This window comes from Pelophylax lessonae, assembly GCF_965119305.1.
Source record: "Pelophylax lessonae genome assembly, chromosome: 2".
Lineage (NCBI taxonomy): Eukaryota > Metazoa > Chordata > Amphibia > Anura > Ranidae > Pelophylax > Pelophylax lessonae.
The window spans coordinates 375,471,877-375,492,762 of NC_138769.1; positions in this window are offsets into that span (position 1 = coordinate 375,471,877).

A 20,886-nucleotide genomic window follows, 5' to 3' on the forward strand; every position below is an offset into this window, starting at 1 on the left:
TGTCAACACATTACGGTACATGAAAAAATCCACCTGCACTATTTTCACCAACACAGCTCATGATAGTGCATAGAGTGTTCACATCAGTCCAATTTGACTCTCTATATATGTGCATTAGGGTGCCAGTCACAATGAATGAGCATGCATATACCAGTGTCAGTGTGCGGTGTGATCGTAGTAGTGTGATTGCAGTCTCAAAATAAAGGATATGCTGTCATCCTTTTTAATGGACTCTTCATGAGGTGGTATAATAGGGGCAGAATGGACAGCAGTCTAGGGCCCTGACGCAAGGGAGGCTCATAGGACTTGTTTGTTCCAGGTACCCATTAACTGAAGGGCTCTGACAAGGGTTGCCACCTCATCCCTTTAAACCCAAACACATATGAATTACACAGGTTCTGAGGCTAATTTAATGCACATTAGGCCCCTTTCACACAGGGAGTCCGTTCAGATCCGCCTGTCATTTTTTTGGCGGATCTGAACAGATGACCCATGCATCTCTATGGGGCATTGGATGTCAGCGGAGACATGTCTGCTGACATCCGATCCAATCGGTCAAAACCGGACAGATGGAAACCCTATTTTCCATCCATCCAGCGGATCGGATGAGAATGGACAGACTGTCCGTTTCCATCCGATTTTCCCATAGAGAAGAATGGGGACCTGACAGCTGTGTCTCCGCACACAGAGCGGAGACACAGCTGTCATCCACCTGCTCAGCGGGGGATCTGCGGATCGATCCCCCGCTGAGAAATTTTGTTGCCTGAAGCTCAAAAAAAGTACATGAGCTTCTTTTTTTGGCAGATTACAAGCGTTTTTGTTGGGTGTCAATGCCTGCCTCCAAACACCTGCAAAAAATGCTGGAAAACTTCCAAAAAAAGCCTGACAAAAACAGAAAAAAAATACCTGAAAATGATACGCTCAGGTGTGAATGGAGCCTAAAGGGATGATGTGGCAACCCTTGTTCTGACACACTAAAGCCTCGTACACACGCAACAAATTTCCGCCGACCGGTCGTCCATCGTTTGTCCAGAGTGGTGTCTGTTGGTTGGAATGTGCCTAGACTGCACACAAATTTTCCCGTATGACAAAATTCTACTTCAGAAGTAATGTCATGTGTTGGATTGCTTTCTATGTGTTCTTTCTTCTCTGAGAATGCCCAGTCTTGGTCATAAGATTTTTCCCTGTGGAAATCTGTACTGACTGCACAAAAATCGTCCGTGTTTTGACGGAGGACAAAAATGATATAGCCTGCACACCAGATTTTTTTCGGCCGAAAAGTCGGAGTCGGTTGTCGGAAGCATCATACTAACAAGCCGAAAATTTCGACGCGGGTGTACAAAGCTTAAAGCGGAGTTCCGGGCAGAGAAACAATTTTTTTCTGAACATACCCCCGGGACAGTCAGGGCTAGCACATTCCACAATGGCTAGCCTCTGATCTGTCCCGGTTCGCACTTACCTGTAAGAAGAAATACTTACTTAGAAATTTTCTTCCACAGCGTTTCCATCTCGGTTGTGGGCAGCTGAAGCCGGCGCGGTCCTCTTCTCTGTCTTCTTCCGCGTCTTCGTGTCCCAGAATGCACTGCACCGGCCCCTCTCGTCACTTCCGGTGCGGCGCCGCATTCCTAAACAGCTTCTGGGCATGCCCAGAAGCTGTTTAGCAGGGGAATGCGGCGTCGCCCGGAAATGACGAGCGGGGCCGGTGCGGCGCATTGATTCCTGGGAGCTATGACGTTTAAGTCCCAGGAATCATCGCGAGGCAGGAAGTGACGGGGTGAGCCTCGGCGCTGGAGGAGGAAGCTGTCATAGGTGAGTATTTACGATCTTCAATAAAAAGGTGAGTAAACAAAAAAAAAAAAATAACTATCCAATTCCTTTTCAGGTGAGGCATACCTAGCGGAGGGGCACAAAAAAAAAAAATCTTTTTTGTGCCCGGAACTCCGCTTTAAGTCTATAGTGCTGAGATTAGCTCTCTGTGATAGAATCCTTCTGTCTTTAGTAAAATTTATGACCTGTACACACAATCCAAAAATCGCTTTACAAGTGATCGTACGATAATCTGATTATTAGTACACAGCTTTCGATAGCCAATCACGACAGTTCATCTGATATCTGATGGTGCAAGCACAAAAATTTTCCTCGTACGATACTAGATTGTATGATTTTTTTGCTTTATCAGTGCAGTTTTAGTCCGAAAATACTGTACACTACAACACTTTATCATTTCCGATTTTTGTATTCTGTTGTATGAGAATTTTTGTCACTTTACTAACCTCTTTATTTTCGATATGAGATTAGCATGCATAAAAAAAGGGAGCATCATTCGTCCAATAATCTCATTGTGTATACGAGGCATAAGTCTGGGCATAGATGTCTAAAAATCCTGGCAGTTTAGCCTGTGAGAAACAGAGAAAATCATGCAATATCCCATCCATGGGATGAGGAAATCCCTATCGTGTTCATGCAGCCTTTGCTGCTGTGTGGTGACCACATCTGATAGAATCCAGTCACTGTTCAGCCTAATTTTAAATTGGTTTTTGTTGAGCCGGGTGGTGCATATAGCACCACCCGCAGTGACTGGTTCAACAGGATCTGAGTAAAGTATGAGCTATCTATAGAGGCCTTAAGATACTAACTTGGTACACTGCTAAGTAGATAAACATCACAAGAATTTAATTGATGATGTTGACCAGTTAATCAAGTTTTTCTATTATCTGTGACACATCATACAGCCATTCAGGCTGGTGTGTTTTTGGACCTAGTAATCTCATGATACTCCATCCTAAAACTCTGGACAAGCAGCTTAATACTCCATCTATTTGCCAAAGGATTTGAATCCTGTACAGCCATACTCATGACAAACTGTTATTCCACATCCGCTACCTCCATTGAAGCAGCACAGCTTGGTCAAGAATACACCCCAGCCTGTTGTTTTGGACAGTAAGGGCTTATTCACATTACGTGCGGTGACTGGGGTACCACACTGTGAAATGCTGGTCACCGATTGGCCACACAAAAAACAATTGTTTTCTGTGTGTCCTATTCACACTGCAACACACTGCAGGCATGTTGCATTTGATCACAGCTTACTGTACAGCAGCGCAGCGCACTGCTGTAATGCAACATGAATAAAGTGTCACTTTGACACTTCAAATAAAGTTCCTAAAGAAAAAGGAGAAAAGTAAAGCTCTGAATTGGGCACTACACTGCCCCCTACTGCCTTCGGAACAGACAGCTGCTGGAGGGGTAAGCCGCTGCGGTTTAAAGTGTTTGTAAAGGCTGAAGGTTTTTTTACCTTTTTATGTATTCTATGCATGAAGGTAAAAAACCCTCAGTGTGCAGCAGCCCCCCCTAATACTCACCTGAGCCCAATCTTCCTCCAGTGATGTGCACGAGAGCCTCGGCTCTTCAGGGTCTCTCCCTCCTTATTGGCTAACGCAGCCGTAGCAGCCATTGGCTCCCACTGCTGTCAATTACAGCCAGTGAGCCAATAAGGAGAGAGGGGAGCAGGGTCAAGCAAGCCTGCTCGGTTGCCCTCGTTGCAAGCTGCTTGCCCTGGGGGCACTCGGCAGGAGGAAGGGGCAAGGAGAACCAGCAGGGGGCCCAAGAGAAGGAGCATCAGAGCTGCTCTGTGCAGAACCACTCCACAGAACAGATAGGTATAACATTTTTTTTTTTTTTACTTTAACCACTTCAGCTCCGGAAGGTTCTTGTCCTTTTTTATGGGCAACAGGCATCCAGCGATTCTGTTTTATGTCGTCGGGTGACAATCGCGGCAAAATTGCGTTGCGTTTGGGTTGCCATTGCAAGTCATGGACGCCCTGTGAATTACAATGATTCAGGATCGCGTCAATTCTGCCCTGCGATCCGAGATGCCAATATGTGAACGGAGCCTAAATGACCAGGCCATTTTTTTGCGATACAGGACTGCGTTACTTTAAAAATAAAATTGATGTCCTTTTTTTCCATCAAATAGAGCTTTCTTTTGGTGGTATTTGATCACCTATTTTATTTTTTTGCGCTATAAACAAAAGAGCCACAATATTGAAAACAAAAAAATAAAATAAAAAAAATAAAAAAAAATCTACTTTTTTCATCATTTTAGGCCAATATGTATTGTGCTCCAAATTTTTGGTAAAAAAAAATCCCAATAAGTGTATATTGATGGGTATGGGTTTGCGCAAAAGTTATCACGTCTACAAACTAGGAGATTTATGGCATTTTTATTTCTTTTTTTTTTTTTTTTTTTTACTAGCCATGGCAGCGATCAGTGATTTTTAGCGGGACTGCAACATTGTGGCGGACAGATCGGACATTTAACTGACACTTTTGAGGGAAGCAGTGACAATACTACAATAATCCCGGCTAAAAATATGTACTGTTACTATACTAATGACACTGGCAGGGAAGGGGTTAACACCAGAGGCAATCAAAGGGTTAAATGTGTCCCTAGGGGATGCTTTCTAACTGTGTGGGAGATGGAATCAATAGGTGACCACAGCGATTCGTTTTCCTAAATAGCAGGAACACAAGATCCCTGTGTTCATCTCTGAAAGGTGTTTATTTCTTTTTCACATTACATTATCCAGAAGCTTAACACATTTTACAAGGGCAAATGTGTAAGAAAATTACTATCACAATGAGCCTTGAGAGGCCAATAGGTAACAAAAGTGATGATATGAAAAACAAAAAGGGAAGTTGGGACTTTAAATGAAACAAAGGCGGCAATCAGGGGAATTGTAGACAAAGATATCAATGGGCTGGCGTAAATATATATGTGTGTATGAAAATCCATAACAACATAATTGTATGTCACGTTTTAATGAATAAATGCATAGGTAAACATCATAACGTAATGACAATTAGACCCGGTTCACACTTCTGCGAGTGCCGGGTTCGCATGTAATGTCGGAGCACACTGCTCCGACATTACATGCGATCAGCTGTGCGGTGCGAGTTTAGCCATACAGTTTGTATGGCTAAATTCGCATCGCACCCGGTGCAAACACGCACAGGAGGCATTTTTGCAGCCGCATCAGGATCGGATCGCACAGCGGTTCACACTTGTGCGATCCCATCCTGTGCGAAATGCACGATCGCACTGCGATATGCGATCAAACTGGGGGTGTCGTTAAGATTACATTGACACCCCCAGCGTATCGCATATGGCAGTGTGAACTGCCGGGGGTGCGTGTGCGATGCGGGAAAAGGCTGCGAATTCGCAGCCTTCCCGCATCGCATGTATGTGAACCGAGCCTGATGGTCATTACTGGTAAATAACATAAATACATAACATTATATTTAATTGATAGATACATACACACATCTTACATCAAACCAAAAAGACATAGATACATCATTGATGGTGGATGACATTCAGAAATGCATAAAAGACAGCCCATTGCAGCCAGCATAATATGATTGCACATAATGATGTCAATGGTGTCCAATAGGGTCATCTGGACTAGCACCAGTCCAGATGATATGAATAAATTAGCGTTAAAATTCGTTGCAATGCATAAAAGAATAATAGGCACATAATAATCATGACGTGGCATCCTTAACAGCTCTACGCGTTTCATGGTTGTAACCAATCGTCAGTGATGATATAATAGGTTTGTTTCCCCATAGGGAGAGATAGTACTTAGGATAACAGAGCTAGTTCGGTTGCACTACATTGAGCCCTGAATATAGCTTTGTACAGTGAAAAAGTCAAAGAAAACAACAACAATCGCAAAACAACTAAAACAACCATCCACCCACGCACACACATACAACACTCATGCCCCCTTAACGCCATCTATTCCTTCTAGCAGGAGAGCTAAGAAGCCCACAGCTTGGGTTTTGGCACTCCATGAATATATAGGTATTTAACTATAGCTACCTTTTACAAGTGTTGAGATAGTGGAGTATCTTTCCAAAAGGAGTCTGCAATATCAAGCCAGGGCTGCCAGATTTTAAAGAAATTTATTGGGGCAGGCCCTGCCCTTATATATCAACTAGTAAACAGGTAGAATTTTTTTCACCAAACTATAAAAGGTTTGTACCAAAGGTGCATCGGCATTCTTCCATCTCAACAGAATCAATTTCCTAGTGTAGAACAGTGTTACACGAACCAACGTTCCAGCATGTGTCCGGTGTATAAAGTAATTTAGAATACCAAGCAGTCGAACCTCCGGGGTATGAGGCACAGGCAAATGGAGGGTATTGCCAAAAAAGGAGAGAAAGTCTTTCCAATACTTTGAGATTTTAGGGCAGATCTGCTCCCGTTGAACCACAGTGGGGGCAGGCAGCAGCAGGCTCAAAGCCCATACTAGCCAATTTCCTAGGAGTATAATGCAGATGATGTATAAACTCAAATTGTGTATATAGATCATTGGAGCTAATAAGATCCTGAAAACAGACCTCCGAGGCCTCCTCCCATCCTTCCTCAGATAACCCAGGGATCAGCACCTCCCATTTCTGTTGTGCCAGATGGAAGAGGTTGCTAGCAGACTGGAACCATGAATAAACAGCGGTAACCAGTTTGTTTATATCGGAGTAAGACAGTAGCACTGGCGATTCTGAGAGCTCTTGGATTAATCCCCCAAACTGTGCCCGAACAGCATCGTGTAACAATAGGTATTTAAAAAATTTTTTTTCACACCATTCCGAGTATTTAACTCATCAAACAAAAATATGTGAAGTGTGGGTGACCCCAAATCATGTCCACCACAGAGAGTCAGGGTGACCCAAGAGCTCTGGGAAGTTTCGGATTATGCCACAATGGGGCATTAGGAGACATGGTAATAGTCTGTGAGAATGCTTTACCACCCTCATGCTAGGCCAGCGAGCTAACGTCAACGGGCGAGTTGCATGGGCAACATGTAGCAATAGATCTGTGTAGTACATCAATAACATTGGGATTAGACCCATAAAATACAGACATTGGGGCAGTGGAGTAATTTGAGGGAGACTCACAAAGCCAATCATAAATAAAGGTAAGTTGCAATGCCAGGAAATAGTTAAGAAGATTCAGACTGGCCAAGCCACCATTAGACTTGGAAGCTTGGACAGATGTTTTAGCGATACGTGGGTGAGCCCCCTGCCAAAGAAAGGAGGTCAAAATGGAGTCAAGTTTTTTTTTAAACAATTTCTTTGGCCAGAAAACAGGGGATGCCCGAAAAACAAAAAGTTACGTAGGTAAATCATTTTAAAAATATTTACCCGGCCAATGAAATTGAGAGGCAAGGAAGACCAGGTACGCAGCCTAGTCTCCATATGTGATATAATTGGGGTTATATTAGAAGAATCAAATTTTATCTCTAGACACTTGAAGGTGGGATGAAGTGTCAGATTTGACTGAAGCAGCTAATCATAGTTAAGATTGGGGCCGATTGGAAAAGCCACAGATTTGTCCCATCCAACTTATGGGTCCAGAGACTACCCCAAACTCCTCCACCACCCTCATCAGAGACATAAATGATGTCTCCAAGCCATCTTTATATATTAGCGCATCATCTGCATAGAGGTAGATCTTCTCTGATAACCCCCCATAACAAATGCCATCCAACGAGGGGAGTAAATAGTTTCTGCGATTTCATCAATCGTAGTCTGTGTGAGTCATCTAAACCTGGAAGGTGAATAGACTCAAAGAACCCCTCAAATTCAGCTTCATCAGGCAATCCTTGTTCAGTATACAGGGAGTCCTAGAAGGACCGAAACGTCTGGGCAATAGTCAGCGGATCAGAGGAGACCGATCCGTCAGGTAATTTTATCTGTGGCAAAAAACGATCGGTATATTCAGTTCGGGAAAGGTAAGCCAGCAGCTTCCCATTTTTCCCACTGTTATCATGTAATCTAGCCAATAAATAAAGCTGTGGTTTCCATGTCATATCGACCATATGGAGTTGGGGAGCCTTATGTGCCCCAACCAACACTCCATGGGAGTCTAGAGTGGGGAGTTCCATATATTGGGCCCTAGCTGCCACCAAAAGAGGTCTCCAAGGCCCGTAGAGTAGCGTAGAGTCTGACGATGACGAGTGATGTTAGAGATATAGGAGCCCAGTACTGTTGCTTTGAAGGCACCCCACATAGGACCTGTCAAGGAAGATTGGTCCTTTGTCTCTCAATACTGAGTCATGTTAGTACGAATAGGACTTTGAAATTCAGATGTGGAGATACGAGGGCTGAGTCTCCACATCCGAAAGGATAACCTATGCCCCAATATAAGATCAGCTCGAAAGGGCAGAATGGTCAATCAAATATTGTTTGAGCTATAAATGAAATTGTTTGAATGCACAGTACCAATCCTGCAGTAGCTAATGCATAGTCCAGCTTGGAAAGAGCATAAGTCTGAACTTTACAACCACTTGATTATCACTTTTAGTCTCAGGCACTGTCCATTCGATGTGAATTCAGCCTAAGGGCCCATTCCCACAAGCAGCTGTGCAAGGACACAGCTGATAGTTTGCAGCAGGATGTCCTGGCACATTACACTTAATTGTTTTTCTTTAAGGATCAGTTTACAGGGCGGTTGTACAGAAGTCTGTTAGTAAATTGAATGAATTTCAACCACATACATGGCTTGAAATTCATTCAGCCAGTCCCTGCTGAACCAGCCAAATTTTGATCCAGCTATGGCCAGCTTTACTGGCCGGATCACCAGGCAAAAACCGGGGGGGGGGGAAAAAGGCCCAAAAAAAAAAAAAAAAAAAAAAAAGAAATGTAATGCAGCCACCACACCGAAGGATCGGTAAGCTGCATTGCATTTTAAGTTTTGGGTTTAATACCACTTTAATGTTTAGTATGTTTTTTTTTTTATTTCAATAATTTTTTATTGAAGTAACAGGATATTGCCATACAAGGCACATTCGCAGAACAATAGTGCAAATAAATGAGCAAGTCACTGCCAGTACAAAAATGAATTTCATTCAGAAGATCATGAATTATCATGTATCTTGACATCAGGTGGAAATAACCCGACTTCTAACTCTCTCGGGTGAGAGTATCGACAGATGCAATGCAAAATAAAGTGATAACCATCATTAACAAAGGGGCCGAAATAGTTTGTGTTTTTATATAAAAATTTGCCCTTGATAAATTGTTGTGTTTGTATTGTGTGACATACAAATTTGGAGCTCCCAACATTTTATTCTCCAGGGTCCCTGCTTTCAGAAAATATATAGTATAATGTTTAGAGTTTTAAGTAATCTTTAGGCATAAAATTATAAAAAACAAACAAAAAAAACAAAACAAAGCACAGCAAACCTCCACTGACAGTAAAGGGGTTAAATAGTGTCTTCCTTTTTCACAAGTTTGATATTGTATTATATTGATATTGCCATTGAACATTTTGTTATTCTACGCTTGTACAGGCTTTGAAGAACCTATTGTGCCCAGTTAAAACAATGACAATATGTTAGGTGATCAGGAATTGAAGGCGTCTTAAATTCCTTGTCTAGGTTTCTCTGTATGTATGTAAACACAGCTGCTAAGGTGTACACAGTTTCTTTTTGCAATAGGCAGTTCAAGGTTTTTTTCATTGCTTGCTTTGTGAGCATTTTATAAGCCTCTATAAGCATAAGGAAAGAGATGCATAATAAGTTCTAAGTAGCCCATTGTTTTGGCTCTGCTTTCCACCATCAGTTTCATAAGAAAGGTATATTTTGGTCTTTATGCATACAAATAGTACTATTTTCTAACACCAAATAGTAAAAAAAACTTAACTCCATAATTAGCTGAGGATTCATGATAAACATGGTTGACTGTAAGCTTTATGCCATACTGAGCTGGTGGTAGCCATATGGTGGTAATCAGATTGTGTCTGCTTACTATGTCTTAAAAGAACAATAGTGTTGACTTGAAAGAATCCAGCCCTTCCAGCTGACGTTTTCTATGAAAACAAATGGCCAGGATTATTTGATTGATGTCCCTATTGGCATATTGGCAGGATGTTGTGTTCGTCATCCGTTATCTATAGGTGCCTTTGCTTTCATGTGTTTGTACCGTGAAAGCATTATTGAATGCTCTGCCATTAGCCTCACATTTTTGAGAGGCAGACATTTGCCAGCACACTCAAAGGGCTTGTTTAGACGGTTGGGGGGTGGTAAAAACACACGGATGAGCTACATTTTTGCACCCCCTCTTTACAGCCCCAAGGCAACAAATGGGTTATTCACATGCTATGGCCGCAATGCTTTGCCCTGCCAGTTTTGGTGGGTGGTACTGCTGCTGTAGGTGATCCATTTAAGTGAATTGGGCTGTGCCACAAGCTCCCCTCAATGCATGTGCCATCGTGGTACAGCATGTATGGCGTTAACAGGTGGTGAGGCAGCAATTTGTCTGTCAGATGTCTCTGAAAAGTGATCCCACTTGCTTTTCAGAGGTGCTGCAATCTTGCTGCATGTCTAAACCTAGCCTATAGCTTGCCGTACACTTATGGATTTTTTTTTTCCCACCTGCAGGCTGAAAGAAAAAAAAAATCTAGCAGAATTCTCCATCCTAGCTAACGGCACATATGGAGAAATCTACAGTGCTGTCTATTGTACACTGATACCTGGCGCTGGTGGCTGCCCGACCATCCAAATATGGGCAGCACAGTTGCTAAGGGGTTGACACTTCTGCCTAGCAGCACTAGAGTCATTTGTTTGAATCCTAGCCATGACCCTACCTGCGTGTTCTCCCTGTCTCTGTGTGGGTTTCCTCCAGGTACTCCGGTTTCCTCCCACACTCCAAAGACATGCTGGTAAGTTAATTGGCTCCTGTATAAATTGGTCCTAGTACAGGTGCATCTCAAAAAAATTTGAATATCATCAAAAAGTTAATTTGTTTCAGTAATGCAATTCAAAAAGCTCATATATTGTATAGATTCATTACAGCGATATATTTCAAGCATTTCTAGCATTTCTTTCTTTTAATTTTGATGATTATAGCTTACAGATAGCGAAAATCCAAAATGTTGTATCTCAGAGAATTCGAAAATTGTGAAAAAGTTCAATATTGTAGACTCATGGTTTCAAACTTTAATCAGCTAATTAACTCAAACACCTGTAAAGGTTTTCTGAGCCTTTAAATGGTCTCTCAGCCTGATTCAGTAGGTTACAAAATCACGGGGAAGACTGCGGACTTGACAATTGTCCAGAAGACAGTCATTGACACCCTCCACAAGGAGGGTAAGTCACAAAAGGTCATTGCTAAAGAAGCTGGCTGTTCAGAGTGCTGTATCCCAGCATATTCTTGGAAAGTTGAGTGGAAGAAAAAAGTGTGAGAGTAAAAGGTGCACAAGCAACAGGGATAACCACAGGGATAACCACAGCCTTGAGAGGACTATGAAGCAAAGGCCATTCAAGAATTTGGGGAAGATTCACAAGGAGTGGACTACAGCTGGTGTCAGTGCTTCAAGAGCCACCACACACAGACCTATCCAGGACATAGGCTACAACTGTCGCATTCCTTGTGTCAAGCCACTCCTGAACCAGAGACAACCTCAGAAGTGTCCTGTTGCTCAGTGGTCCAAAGTCCTCTTTTCCGATGAAAGTAAATTTTGTATTTCATTTGGAAATCAAGGTCCCAGAGTCTGGAGGAAGATTGGAAAAACACAGAATCCAAGTTGCATGAGGTCCAGTGTGAAGTTTCCACAGTCAGTAATGATTTAGGGAGACTGTCATCTGCTGGTGTAGGTCCACTGTGTTTTATCTAGTCCAAAGTCAGCGCAGCCCTCTACCAGAAAATTCTAGAGCACTTCATGCTTCCCTCTGCTGACCAGCTTTATGGAGATGCTGATTTAATTTTCTAGCAGGACATAGCACCTGCCCACACTGCCAAAAGTACCAATACCTGGTTTAATGATCATAGTATCACTGTGATTGATTGGTCAGCAAACTCACCTGACCTAAATCCCATAGAGAATCTGTGGAGTATTGTCAAAAGGGAGATGAGAGTTTCTGCACTGTTCGTAACTTGCTTCCAGCTCTCTTCTGGCTGTAAGTTCCATTCCAGTGCTAGATTAAAACTGGTTGGAGGGTGCATGTGGCAGGTACTGTCCTGTCATTTCCTCTAGAAACCAGGGACATGAAAAGAAAAAGAAAAAAAAGGGAGATGAGAGACACCAGACCCAACAATGCAGATAAGCTGAAAGCCACTATCAAAGCGACCTGGGCTTCCATAACACCTCAGCATTGCCACAGGCTGATCACCTCCATGCCGCATTGATGCAGTAATTCATGCAAAAGGAGCCCCAACCAAGTATTGAGTGCATACTATACTGTACATGGACATACTTTTCAGTAAGCCAACATTTCTGTAATAATAATCCTTTTTTTTTTTTTTTTTTTTTTTATTGGTCTTTATTCTAATTTTCTGAGATACTGAACTTTGGGTTTTCACTAACTGTAAGTCATAATCGTCAAAATTAAAAGAAAGAAATGCTTATATATATAATGTGTGTAGTGAATCTTTATAAGTTTAGCTTTTTTTTTTTATTTAATTGCTGAAATAAATACAATTTTTGATGATATTCTAATTTTATTTTTTTATATGCACCTGTATGTGTATCGTATGAATCTGAGTTAGGGACCTTCGATTGTAAGCTTCTTGAGGGCAGGGACTTATGTGAGTGCACAATATATATGTGTAAGGCTCTGCATAAGATAAGGGTGCTATAGGAGTACCTGAAATAAATAATAAATACCAGAATTAGTGTAAGGCAAGATTTAGGTCCCTTTCACACATACGGACCGTTTGTCTGTTTTTCATCCATCCGTTGACAGAAGAAAAATGGATATCAATGCATCTCTATGGGAAAAAAAGATGACTATCCGTTAACATCTGTTTTCATCTGTTTCTGTCAATACCTGTTGTTTTGAACGGATGAATGCCCTATTTTTCATCTGTCAAAAACCGAACGGATGAAAAACGGATATGAATAGAAATTAAAATGACTGAAAAAAGTTGATGACAAAATACCTGACTGAACTGATGAACTGAACGGACCGTATGTGTGAAAGGGGCCTAAGGCTCTGTTTCCACTATTGCGACTTGTTGTGCAACTTGACACATGTCAAGTCGCATGACAAGTCACAACCCATTGTTTACAATGAGGTCCGTTCTAACTGCTGCGACTTGAAAAAAGGGTTTTGCACTACTTTTTGGGCGACTTTAGTGCGACTTGTCCCTCATAGAAGGAAGTCGCACTGAAGTCCCCAGAAGTAGCCGCAAACAAGTCTTAGTAGCGCGACTTTGTAGCCGCAATAGTGGAAACGTAGACTAAGACTTTTTTTTTTTTTTAACCTGAAATTTTGAACAGTGCAGAAAGAGACACTTTTTTTTATCCCTTTCAGTACACTTAATAAATATTGCAAGAGACCTTAAAGCGGAGTTCCAGCCATTTACTCACCTGTCCAACGGTCCAGCGATGCGGCCGCCGGAAGCCTCGATCCTCTCCCTCGGCGCCGGCATCACTGCTGTGGGCACCCGGCTGTTACAGTTTGCGGCTTCACAGCCGGGTACCCACTGCGCATGCGCGAGTCGCGCTGCGTGCCGTGATTGGCCGGCAATCTTCTGGGACCTCTGACGTGTCCCAGAAGATTGCAGGGAGGGAGGGGGAGAGGAGAACTTCCGCTCAGGGCGCCGCGGCGCTCCGAGCGGAAGTGGGAGCGGGTACCTGTCAAAACTAGGTACCCGCTCCCCCCCCCAAAAAATGACATGCCAAATGTGGCATGTCGGGGGGTCAGGACTCCCTAAAGCGGAAGTTCCACTTTTGGGTGGAACTCCGCTTTAAATCCTGTTTGGTCCTCTTCAATAATAAATATTTCATCTTAAATAGCTGACAACAGTTTATGTATTTCAGTTTATTTTCTCAGTTGATGAGCAGTAATAATAAAATGCCAATGACTTGACCCTTCACTCCCTTCAGCTAAATGTGCTGCCAGATGATTGTATTGATTGATTGTTAGCCCTTGTATGGGTTATGGAGCACAGACTGAGACAGTATTATGGGAGATCTAGAGATTGTGCTCATTAGAGAGAGTGTGCGCCTCTTTGAAGTGCAGCCCATAACAATGCTGCTTCTGTCCAGAAGATGCTAGCTGTAAGAATATCATTTATTTGTAGCCCTGATGGCTTTCTTCTTTGTCAGCCAGCCTGTGTAATCATAAACCTGTGCAAAGTGCATGCTTTGTGAACACGGGTCAGGGTTTGATGTTTAATGTCTTACAAGAAGTCATTGATTAGGTGGACAAAGGTGGCCTTTGAACAGCAGTATAATTCTTGTTTTGTATGCTCCAAGTAACATAATATACTGATAGATGCAGAACGAATCAAGAATAGATTCACTTTTTTTGGCACTATATGGAAGAATTGTACTAGAGCAAACATGAAAGTTTTTACTTTCTCGTAGCTTTTATATTTAAACTTCAAAAACTATAAGCAAAGCCATATATTTCCCTAAAGTAGAACTATAGGAAAAACTTTTATTTATTTATTTGGAAAGAGCAAGGAAGGGTTTATAACCCCTGTCAGATTTTTTTTTTTCATTATCTGTTTCCCATTGCAAATATTTCTCTTCACTTCCTGTTTCGTAGCCAAACAGGAAGTGAGAGGAAATCTCTGCAAATTAAGGGAGATCCTTGGGGCCCCCTAGGTCACCAGGACTAGTGTCCCCATTGGAAGGGCTCCCCTCTATTACTTTTGTGAGGAGGATTTTCATTTATTCTCACTTTCAATGATTACAGAAAACAGGACAGAAAGAGAGGGCGAATCTTCCTAATGGGGGGCACAGACAGCAATAAAAACTGGAAGGTATTCTAATTCCCTCTTCACTCTATCACTCTATCCAAAACTTAAAAAAAAAGTTTAGCCTTTGGTTAACTCTTATCTTTGGTTAAGAAAGCTGATCTTGGGATAAGCAAATATTGTCTAAATACAAGAGTCATGTGTGTGTATATATACTTAAATATTGGTTTGCTTTGTGTATTCCTTCCAAGTACGTACAGCAGGCTGCTTACACACTGATCCACTGCGGTTTCCCCACAGCGCTGATGCAGCACTAGGGTTGCACTGATACTGGTGCCGATGCTAAGCATTTGCACGAGTATTGTTACTCATGCAAATGCACTAATACCTGAATCCGATACTTTCAGGCTCGGTTCTTTCAGCTGCAGCGGGATTCCCCCACTGACAGCCGAAGTGTGGAAAAAAACAAAAAAAAACAATGGTAATTATTGGTTGTTAAGGAGCAGGACTGCCTTGTCCTTAACATCGTATGACTCATTCAGCTGTCAGTGAGGTTCCCCTGTTGACAGCTGAAGTTTTAAAAAAGTCTAGCTAGTGGAGCTGTCAAAATAAAAGCAGCTGGGCAATGTTTATCAACAACATTGCTCAGACACTGAAATACTAGAGAAAAGAAACCTTTTTTTTTTTTTTGTATCTTTCTATTTCTTAATCTACAAATCAAAGGGGAGAACTTCGATCTGCAGATGAAGTCAGTTTAATGCAACCGGTTAAGTAAAAAAAAAAAAATGTTGTGTTGCTCTGTTTAACCACTTATTAACCCTAAATTTACTCTAATCAGCCTTAATTAACTCCCTATTCTCCTCTATTTATTTCTTTTCCTTCTGATTATTATTATTATTTTTTTTTTTGGTTTACCTTTTATTTTATAAACTATTAATAATTAAAACTTTTTTTTGTTTGCTTTGTTCGTTAATATTTTTACACCATTAACATATATTTAAACGTTTCACATTGAAATAAGCGCAAAATAAAAAAAAAAATAGTAATTTCATGTGTAAATAACTTTTCAATGAATTGTATCATTTCTGACAGCTGAAGTGTGCAAAAAACCGTTGTGGTAGGTATCGATAAATGGTATTGGTGAGTAATGAAAAAAATGAATAAAAAAGTATCGGTACTCGTACTCATTGTAAAAAATTGTAATGGTTCATCGCTACAGTGTACCCACGGTTTTCATGCGGTTTTCCTTCGCTTTGCCATAGACTTCCATTAGACCAGGTGGTTTTGGTGTGTTTCCTGAGAGTGCACCAAATGTTGTGGTTTCAGAAAATGACCCAAAAACTGCCCGATCTAATGGAAGTCAATAGCAAAGTGCGGGAAAACTGCAGGTACACTGCTCTGCAATTGCACTGCGGGGAAACCGCAGTGGATCATTGTGAAAGCAGACGTAATCCAGTGTGAAACATTGCTTCTGTGCAGGAGCTTCCTGTGGTACAGACTAGAGCTGCACGATTCTGGATTAAATGAGAATTACAATTTTTTTGCTTACAATTAAGATAACGATTCTTGGTAGGGATGCACCGAATATTCGGCGGCCGAACATTATTCGGCCGAAAATAGAGAAAATAGCACTTTCGGCGTTCGGCCGAATAAGTCAAAAGGCCGAATAATTTTGAGCCGAACAATGTCAGCTTCCGCCCTGACCGCTCACCTTCCTCATTGCGGCTCGCGGCTCCCTTCTCACAGTAGGGGGTGTGACGTCACGCGCCCTGCTCCTGACTGCGGCTCCTTCACACTAGGTCCACGCCCCGCCCCCCTGTTCGCGGCTTTTGGCTCTGGCTGCAGTTCAGGTATGTGATGTGGAGCTGAGCACATTTGGGGGAGAATACGGTAGCTGGCAGCTGCACAAGCATTAGTGTGCAGACTGCCATATGTTGTTGCCACTTGCCATGCTCATTACATTAGAGTGCCCTATAAAGTGCCCCTTAAAAAAAAAAAAAAAAAGAAAAAAAATGTGCCCAACAGAGTGCTCCCTTGACATAAAATGTGGCCATCAGCTTGCCCCTTATTTTATGCTAAGGGACATGCTGATGAGCATATTTTATGTTAAGGGGCACTCTGATGGGCATATTTTATGTTAAGGGACACTCTGATGGGCATATTTTATTTTAAGGGGCACGCTAATGGGCATATTTTATGTTAAGAGCAACGCTGATTTAAATGTTTTGTTTTGCCCATCAGAGTGCCCCCTAACATAAAATGTGCCCATCAGCGTGCCCCCTAACATAAAATGTGCCCATCAGCGTGCCCCCTAAAAATTGGCAAAATAAATGGAAAAAATGCGAAACACCGCGTTCGGTATTCGGCCTTCGGCCAAGCATTTCATTACTATTCGGCTTCGGCCAAGAATTTCATTTCGGTGCATCCCTAATTCTTGGAGTAACATCATCTTTCACATTATACAAAAAAATTGGGCAAACTTTACGGTTTAGTTTTTTTTTTAAATTAATTAAAGTGTATTTTTTCCCAAAAAAACTGCGTTTGAAAGACTTCGGCACAAATACAGTATGACATAAGATTCCAACGATCCCCATTTTATTCTCTAGGGTCTCTGTTAAAACAATTTGTATATATAATATTTGGGGGATCTAAGTAATTTTCTAGCAAAAAATACTGATTTTAACTTGTAAGCAACAAGTGTCAGAAAAAGGCTTAGGGTCGTTTCACACGAACGATCCGATCAGATCTGCCTGTCAGTTTTTCAGGTGGACCTGATCGGATGCTTCATGCATCCCTATGGGGCAGCGGATGTCAGCGGAGACATCTCCACTGCTATCCGCTTGCAATCCTATCTGTGAAATCCGGACGGATGGTAACCCTATTTTCCATCCGTCCATCGGAACGGATGAGAACGGACAGGGGGTCCGTTCTCATCCGATTCCCCTATAGAGGACAGTGGGGATCTGACAGATCAGTCTCTGTACACAGAGCGGAGGCAGAACTGTCATCCGCCTGCTCAGCGGGGATCGGTGGATCGATCCCCCGCTGAGCAGAGAACAGAAATCGCCGGACGGCGCATCATGTGAAAGGACCCTTAGGCCCCTTTCACACGGTCCGCATTCCGTTGCGGACCGTGCTCTGCTCAGCGGGGATCGATCCGCCGATTCCCCGCTGAGCCATCGGATGACAGCTCCGTCTCCGCACTGTGTGCGGAGAGGGAGGTGTCAGAGCCCCGCTGCTCTCTATGGGGAATCGGATGAGAGCGGACCGCCTGTCTGCTCTAATCCGATCCCCAGGACGGATGGAAAATAGGGTTTCAATCTGTCCGGATTTCACGGACAGGATCGGATGCGGATGGCAGCGGGTGTCAGTGGACATGTCACCGCTGACATCCGCTGCTCCATAGGGCTGAATGGGGCATCCGATCAGATCCGCCTAAAAAACTGACAGGCGGATCTGATTGGAACGCCCGTGTGAAAGAGCCCTTAGTCTTTAAGAGGTTAAACTGCCCTCCATTTACAGACAGAAGTTCATTCCTTTGATCTAACTGAACAAAATGATACATTGTAAAGCATTGTGTTTATAGTTATCTAGCAGCCTAGCGCCGGTTCACACTACCGCGACGCTACTTTCAGGGGCGACCTCCGGAGTCTATGGCGGTCGCCTCCTGGTCGCCCCAAAGAAGCTCCGGACCCTTTTTCTAGGTCGGCGCGACTTGTGTCGCTCCTATTAGAACGGGTCCGCAGCTTCCCTATGGGAGGCGACCTGCAGCGACCTGTGAGGCGACCAGGTCGCCCTAGTGTGAACCGAGGCTAACAGTGTTGATAAACCTTTTCCAGAGCCTCTTTTTTTTTTAAATAACAAACATGTCATACTTACCTGCTCTGTACAATGGTTTTGCACAGAGCAACCCTGCTTCTCTTCTTTTCGGGTCCTCCGGCGATGCTCCTGGCCCCTCCTTCTTTACCAGCACTCCCAATAGCAAGCTACTTGCAATAGGGGCACTCGTGCGTGCTCGCTCCCGACCTCTGCTCTATAAGGGCTCTTTCACACGGGCGGTCCGATCAGATCCGTCTGTCAGTTTTTTAGGCGGATCTGATCGGATCCTCCATGCAGCTCTATGGGGCAGCGGGTGTCAGCGGAGGTCATCTCCGCTGACACCCGCTGCCATCCGCATCCGATCCTGTGCTGAAATCTGGACGGATGGAAACCCTATTTTTCCATCCGTTCAGTAATCCGAGCGGAGCGGATCTGATGAGAGCGGACAAGCGGTCCGCTCTCCTCCGATCCCCCATAGAGGGCAGCGGGTGCTGAGACACCTCCCTCTCCGCTCTGCAAGCGGAGACGGAGCTGTCATCCGCCCGGCTCAGCGGGGATCGCGGATCGATCCCCGCTGAGCAACACGGATCCGCCTACGGAGGCGGACCGTGTGAAAGAAGCCTTAGACACACAGAGCCGTTGCTTGACCCTGTCCCCGCTCTCTCCTCATTGGCTCACTGGCTGTGATTGACAGCAGTGGGAGTCAGTGGCTCTTCCTGTCTGGTAAAATGTTGTCCTCAGAACAGAAAGGGAGAAGAAATCTCTCTAACAGAGCTCAAGGGGTTTTAATCTGTCCCCATTCTATCCAAAACTAGATCTTAGATCTAAATACACAACGTTAGAGAACTTCTGTTATACACTATTTGCATCCCGATTATCCACATGATTCTACTATAGATTCAGAGATGTAGCCTGTTCTGTAAAATTAAGGCCCCTTTCACCGGTACGATCGATCAAATCAAGCCAGTTTTACAGATGGACCCAATCAGAAGCTCCATGTCATCTAAGTCTATAGGCAGGCAGATGTAAAGGGACTTGTGTCCCTTTACATCCGATCACCTCTGAGTCCACCCAGGTCCAGAAAAAAAAAAAAAAAAAAAAAAGCGGAAAAGGTCGGTGTCCCTTTTTTGTTGTTTGGACCTAAATGTGACTGAGCAGAGGTAGTTTGATGTAAATGGATGTAAATCAGTTTTCCTCTGGCTGCCCATGGATCAGACAAGGGTCCACAAAGCTGCAATTTAAATGTAGAAAAAAAAAAAAACTATTGCTGATTGAACCAGAAGGTTAAAGGGGCCAAATGCTTACTGTTTATTCTTTCTCAAGCACCTATCGGGTATCCTTGAAAGAATTAAAGAGCTGTGGAGTAGGATTTGTATGTCACACCTGTTTTTCAGCATACCATTATTGATCAGGAAAAAAATCAGAAGTGGCTGATGTTTGTACTATGCAAGTAAGAGTGACGCTCCAGTAAAAGTTATAGAGGTGATCTTAAAGGTCATTAAAAAATAACAGACATGACATGCTTTTTGCTATACTTACTTGCTCTGTTCAATGGTTTTGCTATACTTACCTGCTCTGTGCAATGGCTTTGCACAGAGCAGCCCTGATTCTTCTCTTCTCAGGTCCCTCACCTTTGCTCCTGACTCCTCCTCTTCTCCTAGTGCCCCCCATAGCAAGCGGGGGCTCTGCCTCGCCCCTGCTCTCTCCTCATTGGCTGTGGTTGACAGTAGCTAAGCCAATGGCTCCTGATGCTTTCTCTCACCCATTGAGGAAGCAGACACCTGGAAGAGCAGCCGCTCTTGTGCACATCGCTGGATCTAGATCAGGCTTGGGTAAGTATTGGGGGGGGGGGCTACGGGGAAGCTGCATACTTAAAAAAAAAACCTTTACCTTAATGCATAGAATACATGAAGGTAAAAAACCTGTAGCTTCTGTTTTCTCCCCCTACTGGACTGACGCTGTTACTCCTTTTCAAATGATATCTCTCAATTTGCCAATTCGATCTGTTGTGTGGTCTGTTCATGTATGTTACCTGGAGTTGTTTTTTCCTTTTTTTTCAGTTTTTCTTCTTTTTTCCTTTTTTGCTGTGTTTTGGTTCCTTATTTTCTTTATCTCACCCTCCCTCGCGCGTGTGTGTGTGTGTGTGTGTGTGTGTGTGTGTGTGTGTGTGTGTATGGTGTATAAGTAGCAATTATTATTGTGAGGTTTATTCCAGTCTGATGGAGCTATGCTACATATTTGGTCAATTTGAGGAGTCACACACACACACACACACACACTCTCTGGGTGTTTTGGTGTATTTTTGAATATAAAGCATTTTCAATTTAATATATGTGTGTGTTGCATCAGGATATT